Consider the following 15,477-nt stretch of genomic DNA (forward strand, 5'->3'; position numbering starts at 1 on the left):
TTTTCTCAGCATTAGTGTTCGGGTGTGTGTTTGTGAATGCGCACTTGCTTTGTAATTATAAAGCTATAAAGCGCATCGCTAGGCTGAGCGACGGGGTGCAGGCCCATTCCCCGCTTTCTTAAACACTTAAAAGTACTGACTCCACTAAAAGTGAGTTGATAGAGTCATGGCAGTTCTGAGGTTCACAACGCTTACATTCCTGTCTTACGTGAATTTCTGAATGAGCTGAAAACACACACACACACACACACAAGCAATGGCTCTCACCCTTTTTTTCTGTGTATTTCCTCTGGGGAGCTCTGTGTGATTGATTCCCTTACTCCCTGAGTGAGAAGCACACTAACACTGAACAATGCAATGCGGCTTGATCCAGCCCTCAACAGATCCAGCCTTTTCTCCACCCCAGATGGACTGGGACAAACATCATCACCTGGTAAATATTGAAGGGATGATGAACAGGTGTGTGGGGAAACAGGTTCCACTCACATAAATGGGTTAGAAAAAAAGCTTAGGGCAGAAAGCCACCACCCCAGGGCAAAGCCCGAAGTGAGCCTCCCTGCCAGGCACTGTCACGGGATCACAAGTGACTGGTTCTGTCACCTGCAGGAAGGTACTTTCCACCTGACGCCCGTGTGCCTTGACCACAAACTCCACTCGCCCCCCCCCACCCTTTGCTTCTTACACACACAAGTCGATGGTTACAGTCTGACTGTTTTCTCCATGTTCATGTGGCTAAACTCCCGTTTTCTCCACGTTCCCCATGTGGGGAGGATCTTGTTTTTTCTCCACGTTCCCCACGTGGTTAAGCTCTTGTTTAATCCACGTTCCCTGCGAGGCAAAGCCCGTGTTTTCTCCACGTTCCCCATGTGGCTAAGCTCTTGTTTAATCCACGTTCCCTGCGAGGCAAAGCCTGTGTTTTCTCCACGTTCCCCACATGGGGAGGATCTTGTGAGGTCAATAAATACAGAGACGAAGGGCCTGTTAGAGGGCTTGTCTCCTTGTGGGTCTCAGCCTTCCTGGCGAGGCAAGCGAGTCCTGCAGACGTGCATTGTGCCACCGGGCCAGCTTCCTAGCGGTGTGACCCCACGCCCTCCGGTAAGTGCAGTTTGAGGAACTTTGTTCGAGAACGGGGCTGATGCTCTTTAGTTTACAATTACCAAATCGTACTATAGGTCGTTGGCAACATTCTGTGTTTATTGTCTTTGCCAGCTTGGTTTTTGCCACAGGGTCCTGACTCCTTTTCTCCCTTTTTTAGCTGTCTTTACTCCCTTCTGTTTTCACACGCAGACAGATGAGGTAGCAGATGCACAGACTCAGGGTTTTGCCTCAGAAGAATGCTTATTACATAAAACGGCCATGCACTCCTAGAAAAAAAAGTCCCGTATAAGTCTATTTAAGACAAGCACTCATCGAAAGACAATACAGGTTTGTGATTCTGCAGTTATTACAGATTTAGTATGTCTTGCCCGCTTCGTGTTTGCTGGGGTTGGTGAAATTAGCAGCCTTCGAGGTTTATTAAACTCCTCGGAGCTTCGGGAAAAAAAAATAGGTGGGTTAAACCATACTTCACGCCAATGACAGAAAACTACAGGGGCAATCAAGCCAGACCTAGTGACAAGTAATGCTGGGCTCGCGACTGAATAGGTCTGCTTCATTTAGCAGTAGGACTTTCTCAAGCACTTCTAACCTCCTGGCGATGTACATGGTTTCCTTGGGCTCATACTGGTTGGTAGTCTGAGGGGACAGTATCAGTGATCAACTCTGATTATGGATGCCTCAAAGCAACATGGAAGTACTCACAAATTTTGCCACATTTGGAAGAATTCCTAAAAACTGGCCAGTAAAAGTTCTTTTAAAAAAATTTCTTACTCTAGCTACTCTTAAGTTGTTACTTTGTAGAATGAAATTCTCCCTTGTTGTTTGTTGTGATACATCCTGGGAAGAATCCCAGAGGACTTGTGGCTTCATGACTATCCATCTCCTTGAAGTAAGAGCAGAGTGTGAGTTCTTCTAGATTATGCTCATATCCTGAGGATCTGAACACTGGTGTCACTGTTAAATTCATTGCGTTTGGGAGAATGTAAAACTACATAATGTGACATCTATATAAAGCATTCTTCCAGGCTTAAAATTCAGCGAGTTTTCAATTAACACTACCGCATGTGGAACCATTTTGTATTTATGTAAAAGGCTATGTGTTTATCCTTGTCTCCTAGATCTGGTAAAAATCTTCATGTCTGGGTTTCAGACGTTAAGGTGGTAGCCTTGGCCGTTAATTGCTATGCCTGAGTTGTCTAAAGTTGGCAGTGGTGTGGTGATATTTCCATGGTAAGAGATAGCTTCATTAACCGTAGAAACTTCACTGGAGGTGATCAAAAACTTGTAATATCGTAGCTTTTTTGGCAAGGATTAACGTTTTTGTTACAGGTCTAAGTGAGAAAACCTACCAAGAAATCGGTCCTAGGAATCAAGTATTTGGGTGTTTATATTAAGAATTGTAAAACCTTGGTCATTGTTTTCTCCACTGTTGTCCTACTAAGTTAATAAGTAGGGGGTGCCTGGGTGGCTCAGTTGGTTGAGTATCCTACTCCCAATTTGGGTTCAAGTCATGATCCTAGGGTATTGTAGGATCGAGAATTTCATTGGACTCTGTGCTGAGTGTGGAGCCTGCTTGGGGTTCTTCTGTCTGCCTCCACTCTCTCCAAAAGTAGGTAATTGAAAGCTTCATATTTAGGGTATTTAGTCACCTACCTCTATGTGCAGGTTAATTATATGTGATTTTTAAAATGAGCCCCAGAAGGCTGTTAAAAATCCACCTTCCGTTGCCTTCTGTGGACCTACTTGGACATACTAGGAAATCTACAGTAAAACATATTAAAAGACTTCCAAAAGAATGAAAGTCTCCGGGTCTCCACACAACTTAAAGGATTACAAGGGATACAGCGATACTTTAAACCGTCTTGGTGCTAAAGTGTTTTTTGGCTAAACCGTAATGAGGGCTAAATCTACCTTCACCTCTGCAGCAGGGTTGATGCCTGAGAGTTAGACAGTGGTGAGCAGAGCTAAACAGACTCCCTGGGCTGAGAAATTGAGGGAGAGCCTAAGGAGATACAGGAGGGATTTTTAACAGGCTTCACAGGCACCGAACGGGTGCTCGCAGAGGGATCCCCGGAGAGCTTGAGAGCCACCTCCAGTATCCAGTCGAGTACTGATCCGTGTGTCTATCTGGGGAGATCATCGTAGCTTAGATCAAACCCAAAGGATTAGAGCTAATCGTGCCTGGTAGTCACAGAGGGCTGAGGACGGTGCCTGTCTGGAACAACCACGCTGGCAACCTTCCAGAAGGCTGTTGCCTCAGCAGGGAGAAATAATTGAGCCTAGATGAACACCACATGGGTTTTACCTCCCGAATTTAAGCCTTGAAAGTATCAAAATGTTACCAAGTAACAGAAGTGCGTTCCCTAACAGCGGGCAGGAATAATTTTGAGAACGCAAACCTGCCAAGTCCCCCACAAGGTAAAATCCACCAAGACAGGCATTCAGCCTAGGACAGGCATACAAAGAGGCAGGTTAACGTGACCCTTGATGTGGTGATCAGTCACCCCATTGAAACCAGCCCGGGGCTGGCAGAGATGTTAGCATTAACAAACCTGTTCAAACGCTTACCAGAACCATTGTGTTAAAACAACAACAACAACAAAACTTGGAGGCAGAACTATTGTGTTAAAACAACAACAACAAAACTTGGAGGCATGGCATACGGTTAAAAGAGCAAAACTGAACTTGTGGATATGAAAAGGTGATCAGGTGAAAATCAGACTGGGATTAACAGATTTATTAAGGGAATTTATTAAGGGAACATTGATGCTTTCACGTCCTCTGAACTGCTTTCCGTGCTAGGTGGAACTGGGCTGTGGCCGGAGTCCCCTTGCAGAATCCTTGCTCCGGTCTCGTCCCTACCACTGCACTAAAGGTGCTTCCAGAGGCCACCAAAACCTTTCTTCATCCTCCTGTAAATCCCCCTTGAGCATTTTAAAGGCCTCCCATTCTGCTATAGACCTGTCTCTGGGCTAGAAGCGGCACCATCCACCTGGCTTTTCCTCTCCCCTCTAGCGTGCACGTGTGTGTGTGTGTGTGTGTGTGTGTGTGTGTGTGTGTGTGTGTGTGTTAAAGCCTCCTGTCTTCCTCCCAGTCTGCGGTTACTGGCGTCGTGCGGGATTCTGTTTTGGTCGCCCTGCTCTGCCCCTGGCCGCCTTCTCTCAAGTTGTTGAGCCATGTTCACGTCGCGTGTAGCACCCACATGTCTGTGCTTGGTCTCCTGTCTGCGCTGGTCCAGCTGTGGGAGTGCATCGGAGTGAATGCCCCAGCCCACCTGCCTGCCTCTGGCCACTGCGTCCCCAACGCGGAGCAGGGGCTTCCGCTGAACTTGGCTGTCTTCCTCTGCCAGCCGGCAATCCCGGCGTCTTTCTAGTGGACCAGTCAGCTCTCTCCAGTCCCTGCCTTCTTCAGCCTCTCCCCACTCCAGCTAGGGCACCCCAGGGCCCTGATCTCTAACTGCTCCTCATCCAGTCTGGCTTTGTGGTGAGCTCTTCAACACACTCCAGACTTGCTCTCACAGGTCCCAGGGGAGGTGATGCTTTCCCAGTTAAGATCCTTCAAATGTTCCTCCTCTCTCTCTCTCTCCAGATACAACTCTAACTATACAGAAGTCCAGACGGACTTCTGGAAGATGGGCTCTGCGTGCTCATTCTTTGGTCTTTGAGTCTCCCTGGCCTTTTACTAGGCTATCTCCTGTATGTGACTTAGCAATGAGCCTTTAACACTTGAAGGAAGAATGTTATGTGCGTAAGGGGCTCCTCCTGTTTATTGTATTCCTTGCTGCCTGGTTACTTCTGTTTCTCCCCGCCTGCCCGTTGAGTACAATGGACAGTGTTGTTCCTCTCAGGTGCACAACAATGATTGAACCTCTTTCTAGGTCAGCTATGCTCCCAGCTAAGGGTAGCTACCACCTGTCTGCACACCACACGCTCACAGGATCACTGACTGTAGTCCCTGTGATGACCCTTTCATCCCCGGGACTTCTTCCTTTGACAACTGCAAGCCTGTACCTCCCTTTCCCCATCACCCATTTTTCTCCTCCCCTCCCCCTCTTCTCCTCTGGCAGCCATCTGTCCTCGGTACCTGTGGATCTAGTTCTGCTTCATGTTTGTGTTTTGTGTTTTAGATTCTACATGTGAGAGAAATCCTGTGGTGTCTGTCTCTTGACTTCAGTATAATCCCCTCCTGGTTCCCTATTCCTGATCTGTGGCTTACTGACTGTGCTTTCTAGGGATCTTGGTCTTCCTGTTCCCTGGGTGCTCCTTAGAAATACTGTCTTGATAGTTTCAGGTCTGAATCCCAAGATGTTAGACACTAAGATTCCTGAGTTACCAGCTGTCAAAAGACCCTAATTATATTGGAGGATTAGAGACCCTACCCTAAATTGATACTTCTAAAATCTAAGGTCCTCAATAAGTGGAATAAGCTATTTTATGAACTTAAAGTTGTGTTTTAGTTTGTTCAAAATAAAATGGCTTATTTACAGTAGAAACCTAGGTAAATCGTGTCCCTGCATCATTATTTTATGTTCTTAAATTCAAGTCCTCAGTGGAAGTTAGGGATGTAGCTTCAATAAGATCGTAGGGAGTTCTAGGTCTGCTACACTTGAAAGAGAAGGTATTCAGATTGATTAGGATTTGGGATTAAGCCATGTAAAAATTTGCCCTGTATGCAATTCCTCTAAATGTTGGAAAATAAATGACTTTGCCACATCATTAGTCTGAAAAATCAGACTAATTAACCAAATATAACTTTAGACATGCTAGATCGTGTTTGCCTGTGTTTCCAAAGATTCTCTCAAGTTATTGCATCACTAGTAATCTAGTAAATCTGTGCTGCTTCTTTTGATCTAAAGAGCTCTCTACCTGCTAATCTGTTTTTTAGGCGATTTATTAATAGTGACATTCAGTGCACAGACTCCACATGTAATTTTTCCTTCGATAATGACTTAAAGGAAATACATAATTTGACTATTAACTTCAATGGTAGATCTTCATGTGTAGAACGTGATCTTTTTATGAAAATTATAAACAGCACATCACAAAGGACCTCTAGTCACTTTAATAGGCTTTAATAGAAGCTGACCAATAGTGTGAATGCAGGTCTATGTATTTAAGGACTACAGAGAATTTGGTGCCTGTTCCAAGTCTGGAGATGTCTCACATTATCACAGTACTTGTAGTTCTCATTTTTAACTTGTAACCTGTTTTCTCATATTCCCGTATCCACATCATTTTCATAATTCTATAGTATTTTACTTAAGGAGGATCCCTACAGGTGGAGGATAGTTGAGATTGTCCAAACCTGAATTTTTCCCTGATGATGCACGTGAGTCGTGTGGTAAACATAGTTATTTAGCTCCATAATGTCTTCTGCCCTTCTTAGGGGCAGAACGTGGATTCTATCTGGGGATGAAATCCTTCTCCTTACATCTACCTTTTGGCCCTTCATTGGCGTTGCAGGTAGATACGTAACCAAAGCTAGTCCCCAAAACACAAGTGCACGTGTTCTGTGGGCCCTGTGAGGTCAGGACCTAATTGCCCTTTGCCCAGCAGTAGGCGGGACACACGTCCTTGCCATGAGGCAGCTATGAGATTCAAAAACTCCTTGTGAAGACCCAGGGCATTAGGGATCTTGGGCCACCGTAGCTAGGCTGCTAATTTGCAAGCCTCTTAGGTGAATACATCAGTAAATCTCCATTTGGTTAAGCCAGTGGAGTAGGGTTTCTGTTGAATACCATGAAATTTGCTATCTGGTACAAACGGCTGATTGACCTATTGGCTTCTGCTTAGTAACTTCCAGATTTTCTTTCTTTGGTCTGCTTCTGCTTAGTAACTTCCAGATTTTCTTTCTTTGGTCTGCTTCATGTAGGGTGGATCCAAATCAAGCAAACTTCTGTTAATTGAATGTAGAACATAATTGCAGGGTAAAGAATTTTGTTGCTGCCCCTTTACCACCTTGAAAGAGCAATGTTTGACTACTGGAATCCTGTAACCGAGCTGTAATGAACCTTCTGAATCAAGGTTATAACCCAGATTTATTGAAACATTGGGTTACACAGGGCAAATAAATTGGACAAGGACTGTAAGATTTAGGTCAAATATGTGACCCTGGAATGCTTTAAAAGTGTTACAGTATAAGGGAGCCAGATGGATATTTTAAAATTACACGTTCCATCTCTGCAACTATGGAAAACTACTTCAACAGGAATTAGTGCCATGAGTCAGCTCTGTATATATGATCATGGTTGTATTTTTGCATTTATTGGATTTAATTCTCGACACACGTGTGACTAGAATCCCGTTTTCTTGGAAGGAAAGATCATGCCAGATATTTTTCTCCCTGCATTACCAAGTACAGTTGACCTTGAACGAAGTTCAGGTTAGTGGGGTCAACCTGCTGCATGGTTGAAAAATCTGTGTGTAACTTTGATTCCCCCAAAATTTAAATAGCAATACCCTACTGTTGGCCAAAGTCTTCCTGATAACATAATGGGTGATTAACACCTATTTCTATATGTAGTGTATAGTGTATTCACATAATCTAAAGAATGTTGAGGAAAAAATATATCCATGGAACTACATCATTTATCAAATCAGTGTATAAGTGGACCCACAGTTTAAATCTTGTTGCTCAAAAAGCATTAATATGTTTAGTAAACATTGGCAAACTGCTTTGGCAAAGGCCCAACTGTAATGAAGTTGTCAATATGCCATATGTAATGAAGACCTCTGAATTCTGATGAGAAAAATCTGGGAGATCTAGCTAAGCAGTTAAGTGATGGAATCTTTTCCCATAAATACTGAGCATCAAGTGATGGGTGAACTCGAGCAAAGTGAAATAAAACATACATGAGTGTATATTCATGTGTATGCATGTGTGCACATGTGTGTATCGAACCTGCACGATAAGAGGGAATTGTTTTGTTCAACGGATTTTATGTTAGACCCCTAAAATCCTAAGCCCTTAAGATCTGGAGATCCTGGGAGTTAAAGGCAGCACGTGAGTGAAGACTTGGAAACTGAGTTGGGTGCAGCTCCCCCTAGTCACTGGTGTGGGGACCCTGTCATCCTGTGCTGAAGACAAAAGAATAAGGGGAGTTCAGGGTTCATCTCTAATCCAGGCCAGTGATTCTCAAGGTATTGATTGGCTTTAGAAGCATCGGGAAATCACTAGAAACCTAAATACTTCCCCTCCCCCCCCCCATTTCTGCATCTGCCCTGAGAAGTCAGGTTCCAGGGGCTGTGATGAGGGGTGGGAGCCATCTTTGTGTGACAAGCCCCAGGTGACTGAGGAGTACTGAAGTTTGAGGGTCCCTGCTCTGCTCCCTTTCAGTGACCATGGTAGTCCTGGAAGACTGTGTTCAAGGGAAGTCCTTAGAAAGAATGAATGTTTTAGCCCAGGGAATAAAGTCCACGTGATTTCCACCCCCCTCCCCCACAACTGTGCCATATGGAAGCACATTTTAACTCCAGGAGATCTTTGAATTGAGTGGTGATTTTCAAACTTTAGACATAAAATTCACATCTTTTTAAATAGCTTTGGGGAAGGTTCTGTTAAGGATTTTTCGTAGGAACCAAGTACTTTCAAAACAAGGTGTTGTCCTAAGAACTCCTGGAGAAATGAAGTAAATGAACTTCTAAAGAGGTAAGTTTTCATCCCTAACTGTTGAGGGTGCCAAAGTTCTAGAGGTTTTATGCTGGAAAAAAAATTTGTTATGTGCTGTGGTTTATGACTTGGTGTTAAATTATGATTTTGTGTGGCTTAAGTAAAGTGTTGATCAATAGAAACAGGCTTGTAGATCTGAGTAAGCAGCTTTTTAACTGATAGTTGGCGTTTTTGACCAAAGCTTGGTCCAGTTGTGAAGTAGGTACTCACCCTTGTCTACAAAGTTTTCAAAATGTGACCAGATTCAGGAAAGAGCCTATCACTTAGGGTAGCAGGTCTCAGGTTCCAGTTCTGACTATGCCTCTTACTACCACAGGACAAGTAAAGTTTGAATTTTTTCCCCTGTGTTGAATCAAGACCACATACTGCATAATGGCTGCATTCTTATAGTAGTACCTATTAGTAGAAGATGCTTTTCAAGGTTCTAGAACTGGGAAATCCTATTTTTTAATGAAAAGCGTCTCTTGTTATACCCCAGATTTTTTCCCCTAAATCAGGTGATGCTGATGTCCTGAGCAAGATGGTATGATATTATAGAATGAATTTAAGGACAAATGTCATGTTTGACTCAGAATAGTGATCTTCTAGAAAAGGACTGAGGAAAGACGGCTGGTCTGAGCATGTGCAGTCTAGCTCCGGAATGTCTGACCTCTTTCTGTGAGAACCATAATAAAACCCATTAGGCTTATAAGAAGTCTCCGCCCCTCAGCAGGCTCCTGCCACCCTTTCATCTCCCTATTCATCTGTGTCCTTGACCTCTGCTGGAACTTGGTAAATTAATTGCTGTCTGTCTCCTTACAACGTTAGGACCTGGCCCTTTTTGGGTACCTGGAGCATACTTGAAATGTTAAACAGAAGACTTTAATTCTGAGTACTCCATGCCTCTTCTCTGATAGCGTTCTCCCGGTGAAAAGTGCTTCCTGTCTGCAGCAACGCAAACTGTGTGTTTTCTCCATCACATGTGGACATAGAAAGAAGACAAGATTGGGTACATACAAAGATGACATAACCTGTGTATCACTGTGGATGTTTGATTGCATATTAATGCAGAGGGGCACAGGTCACTTCAGATACTGAATTTTAGGTGATTATTTTGACAGGCACCAAGGATGAGATCATTATTTCTAGCTTATTTTAAAATCCTGGGTTGTCCAAAGTGAATAACTTTAATTGTATTGGTAACATTTGCTTTTCTTACCATATTCAAGTGTGAATCTTACCACCCCAGTCCCTGTCTCTCTTTAAATTGCAGGGTATGATCTGCCTTTCTGTATGTTCTTGGCATCCCCTTGTATCTCATGAACTTCTGGATTTGAGTCTTCAATAGTTCTTCAGAAAACTTTCGTGTGTGTGTGTGTGTGTGTGTGTGTGTGTGTGTGTGTGTGTCAGAATTTCACTTTATCCCAGTAGCATACCGGTTTGTAATTCCACTCAGGAAAAATTCCTGTTCGTTCTGGTGTTTGACCCAGCAAGAATAATAAAACTGCATGCGCTAATTAGCAATGTACTACCCGTGGTCTTGACCAGATGAACTGTTAACAGAACCAGACTTGATAGTTTTCCCCTCCGTGGTTTCAGCTTCTCTTGTAAAGATCCAAAAATGAACTCAGAGCAAAATGCATTCAGAGTCCAGAAAAGCTGACCTCCTGGGTCTGCTGAGGCATACCCGAATTTCCCAGTACCTCTTAATTCAGGTAAATCTCCAGTAATTCTATCTTTATCTTAAAATGTGTGCTTGGTGTTACGGATTGGTAAATATTCAAGAACACATTGTTCCAACAAGTCTAAATAGAAGTACTCCGTTCCATCGATGGGTTCATGCTTCCTCAGGATCCTACCTTTTACCAAAAGCAGGGGAGGGTAGGGGAATTTAAAACCAGCACTTAAAGGGGCATATGGGTGGCTCGGTCGATTAAGCATCCGACTTCTCAGGTCGTGATCTCACAGTTCATGAGTTCGAGCCCCGTGTCAGGCTCTGTACTGACAGCTCAGAGCCTGGAGCCTGCTTCGGATTCTGTGTGCCCCTCTCTCTGCCCACCCCCTGCTCATGCTCTGTCTCTCAAAAACGAATAAAAACTTGTTTCAAGAGTTTTATAAGTGATAGTATTGTCCATCTTTTGAACCATTAGAGTTCAAGATGATTCAAACCATGTGGATAAAGAATAACATTAACTCTGTCCTGTTAACCTTTCCAGTGCTTCTCTTTATTGGTAACTGTCAATATTTTCCTGTTTCACTTCAAGGATGCAAATCCATGCATTTATAGACTTTTACATGGCTACACCAGGATAGCTTTGTTTACACAAAGCATATCCAGTATATTTCCTATTTTGCCTTCTGTCAGATAAGTTTTTAAAGCAGGCCCTCTATTGATCCAGTATTCTAAAAGAATTAGAAGTTATCTATAAATTAGTCTATGAATGTATCTGGAATTGGGCAATAAGTTCTTACATTTTTGACATGGGCAAACATACCTCAAAAAGGTATACTAAAATTACACTAACTTCTACGAATTTGAAGGAGTATTATGTTTAATTCATTGAATAGACAGTAAGCAAAAGTACTGATTTTATTTTAACTCAGGCCTACTGTGGCAATGAAGAATGAGTATATTAACCTTTTCTAAAAGTTGTATCACTGCTAACCTTAATATTCTATGACTTTGCTAAATGGCAGTATGACTTAACACCATTTTCTAATATTCTGAGAATGAATTCTAGAATTTGCTTGATTAAAAGAGTTGAACAGTAAGCCTGAAATAAGCTTGAGGATAAATATAGCCTTAATGCACAGAACGATGAAGATGAACCATGGGTATTTCACACTTGAGTTAGTGAGCGATCAGTCAGTGGACCATCTCTGGCTCCATATTTCACAAGACCGTCCTACCTGAGGCTCCTCCCTCAAACTTTGTGGGGTGGTCGTTTTCAAATGAGTCACTAAAAGCAAAGCAGTCTGTCTAGCTAGAATACTAAACACAGAAAACGGCCTATTGGATTTGAATTGAGATTTCCTGAAAAATCATTTGCACTTTTACTGCCCCCATCCTAAGCGATGCTCAGCATTGACTGAAAATCTAGGGCAAAGTCTTGGTACTACTTGAAAGCACTGCTTAAAGCATGGGAGATGGTCTCTATCTGTGCATGTATCTCTATGTATAGTTACATGTGAATGTGTATGTATAAAATCACTATTAGGAGATCCTATACATCCCACAAATCTGGAAAACGCAAAACTTTGTCAGATTTGTTTCAGCATTTATATTTTGCCATTACAGTATATGTATATATAATAAGCTAAACTTTTAAAACAGATGTGAAGTTCTCAGATCACTTAAGACCAGTATATAGAATATTATAATTTGATTTCTAGTCTGGTTTTGCTTTTGTCAGTTGCTATAACATGAAATTAACTAAATTAAATTGGGGGAAAGTTGAATATTTTTAAGAGCTGATGCAGCAGTATTGAAGCTGATTAGGAAAAAAGGCTAAGCAATTTTTAATTGTGCTAAATTGCTTCGCGTGTACTCCAGAAAATTTCCTTTAAATAACACACGAGCATAAACTTCCTAGCTTTAGATTACCAGTGCAGGTGTTGTTTTGAATATTGAATGGGCCGTATTGTCCTAAATGATTCATATTACCATTGTGTTCTCATCAATAGCCTTATATATACACGTAATCTTGTCAGTGGCATCATTAAATACGTGTGCACGTACACACACTATCCCATGGAAGGAGACCGAAGTTTCTCTTCTCTGGTTCTTTATACCATTCATACTAAAGAACCAAACAAGTTAAAGATCCCCCCCCCAACTTAGGGAAAACGTTTGTTCCTGCTGTTGACACCTGGGGTTTTAGTGTGGCGAAGGTGAAAAGTACAATTAGTTGGACGCTGAGTTATCCAGATATGATAGCCCTCCGTGAGCTTACCACCAACAAACTGTCTTCTCTCAAGATGTAACCGTACAGTCACGGGAAAACAGTCTGACAAAAAGTGTGATCAGCAATACTATTTCTGGGTATTGATCCAAAGGAAAGGAAATCCGCATCTTCGGCGATCTCTGCAGGATGCTACTCCCTGCAGCATTACTCTCAATGGCCAACATAAGGACACCACCTAAATGTCTGTCCCAGATGGACAAAACGTATGCACATAAAGTACATAAATAAGTGGAGTATTACTCAGCCTCGAGGAAATCTTGTCACTTACGACCACATGGATGAAAATGATGGTCCTTCTGACCCTCTGGTGAGAAAAGCCAGACGGAAGAAGCAAGTTCTGTGTGATCTCACACGTGGGGTCTAAAGTGGACTCGGAGCCGAGAGTATGGTGGTGGCTGTGGGCGTACAGGTGGAAAGGGGGAGGCGTCGTGCGGGGGGGGGGGGTGTGGAGTACGTCCGGGCACCTAGTGTGCTGCGTGGGGATGACCAGGATCCCGTGTTGTGTACTTGAACTTGCTTGGAAGGCTCCTCCAGTGCTCTTGCTGCATGCACACCCACGTGGTAGCTGGATGAGGTCGTGTGTTAACTAGCTTGTGGTGATAACTTCTCAAAGTATACACTTGTCAAAACCCCAAGCTGGTACCTTAAAAATAATGCCTATTTGTCCATTATATGTCTAAGTTGGGGGGAAATGATGAAAAGCCGTGTGATGCAGGTGTCAGCTCTGGGACGATGTGGCCAGAGGGACCGAGCATGTGGGTTGGCTGGGGACTGCACTTAAGGGATGTTCATCACTTGTGCCAGGTTCCCCCCAGCCTGGGCCACTACCTCACGTTATCATCCAGAGACGTCCTCAAAGCCGGGAAGATGGGAGTGAAAATCCAACATGACTGGCTGACACTGCCCCCCGCCCCCACCCCCCTTCCCCAGCCACCAGAAACCAGCTATAAGCCCGTATATGGGAAAAGCTGGCCTCAGTACGAAGAAGTAGCCCAGAAAGCGTGCAGAGGTAGGAAGGAGGAATCTGAGTAGCTGGGAAGCTTCAACAAGGGGACTGGCTTTGGGGTATGTTTCTTGGTTAAAAATAGCTGCCTACTAGGTTCCTTTTCTTATAATCCACCAAAATAGTCTATATGGTAATGAACTGCAACTCTGACCTGTAAACTCTGGCCAAATCTATAGTCCACCAAAAGGATGTTATTTTCTAGAGGAGGAGGAAAATGGGGTTCATAGTTTTGAGTGGGAGCCCTTTGGGGAAGAGCAAGGGTGGTGGTGCTGGTTTCACGTCAGCTGAGGTGCAGGGGTAGTAGGCCTCTTCTAGGAGCCGCAGTGCCCACCTTCTCCCGTTGGGGTCTGAGGCTGCCTTCAGGGAAGGGATAGTGCCTCAGCTCTCCCCCGTGTATTGCTGGGGGAACCGTGTTCGTGGTGCCCACAGCTGCCAACCTGACAACGACGTGGGGCTGGGTAGGGGCAGGGGAGCGGGGCCTCGGGAAAGTATGCGGGAGCAGAACCAAAGTTTTGTGCTCTCCACCCAGCCCTCCCCACTCCTGAGCGTGTCCTGTTCCTGGCTTCACCCCAGTAGGACTTTTCATGAGCCCTCTCGGCCTGTGCAGGAGGGAGGCAGTAAGAACTTAGGGGGTGTGTAGGGAGGGGCGGGGGGGGGTGGGTGTCTGCCCTCTGTGGAGCCTGGCATTAGAGAAAACAGCACTTTGCCAAGTATCACACTTTTTCTCCATCCTCCTCTGGAGAGGCAGCTCCTTCATGTGTCCTCACATGCTCTGGGTTTCCAGAAACTTCCTACGGGACTGAGGCACACTCAGCTGCTGACACATGTAGGGGGACAGTCTTTGTGTCCTGTCAGATTCCCTGCAGCAAGGAAATCCTTTCTTGTTCTCCCCCTCTCCACTAGGAAACGAGTTAGCATTCGGTGGGCATCTCTCACACTCCTTCCCTGGCTGATGAGCTCCTGCTCTCATGTGAACTGTCTACACAGTCCCGGGACATTGATGCTAAAGGTGGACTGAAAGCACAGTGCTAAATACTGTCTGTGACCACACATAAGCTCCCTTAACCCTGGAGCAACTGTAGGAAGAGAGGTCTTCTGTGGTCATGGAAGTAGGTTCATGCGGAGGTATTTGTATTTCTGGAGGTTCCTGAATCTAACTATCAACTTAAATGTGGAAGATGATGGTTTAAATTCTTGGGCTCCCTGCCTGTTGCCTGTCTTTGCTCTGTATTCAAGTCCCCTCCCAGGTGAATCTAACTGTACATTTTATTAAAAGGGATCCATCCCCTATGCAGTGGGGGTACAGTTGGAGATCTGGGGTTGAGGATCTCTTGACTCTGGGACTGGGCACTGTCGCTCAGTCGCTGAGTCCCAACGTGTGTGTGCCGGCACACGTGGCTGTAAACACACACTAAAATTCCAGTGTGAATGCCTTGAATTTTCTTGGGGTGTGTGTGTGAGCTAGTATTTCTGCCTCAAAATTGTCAAAGAGGTGAAATAAAACTTTGAATGCAATAGTTATGGGTTATAGCACTCAAAGGGATAGAACATACTGGTCTGTAAATGCATTTCAATTATTTGTGAACACTAGGATGAATTATTCGGTCTCCCCTGTGGGCTTAATGTTAGGCTGAGGACTACAATCTGGGTGTCCCTTCTAAAAATCTGGAACTTGGCTGGGTATTAGAGCAAACCTCCTAGGTGAAGTCACACTGCGATCAGTGCTCTGACCTTGGCCCTCATCTGCCCTCAGGGATCCTG

The 15,477-nt window shown here is 44.1% G+C and overlaps 1 protein-coding gene across 4 annotated transcripts in view; it reads left to right on the forward strand.

The window, feature by feature from the left end:
• Positions 1-685: 685 nt before the first annotated feature.
• PCDH15 (protocadherin related 15) overlaps positions 686-15,477 on the forward strand; it is a 1,549,353-nt gene continuing 1,534,561 nt past the window's right edge. Inside the window, exon 1 of one of the 4 annotated variants that reach the window (XM_045040943.1) lies at positions 686-1,095. The gene's annotated coding sequence lies outside the window, so the exon portion shown is untranslated. The remainder of the gene's footprint in view (positions 1,096-15,477) is intronic. The other 3 variants (XM_045040941.1, XM_045040940.1, XM_045040944.1) reach the window with 3 other exon arrangements.

Source organism: Felis catus, chromosome D2 (assembly GCF_018350175.1).
Source record: "Felis catus isolate Fca126 chromosome D2, F.catus_Fca126_mat1.0, whole genome shotgun sequence".
Classification (NCBI taxonomy): Eukaryota; Metazoa; Chordata; class Mammalia; order Carnivora; family Felidae; genus Felis; species Felis catus.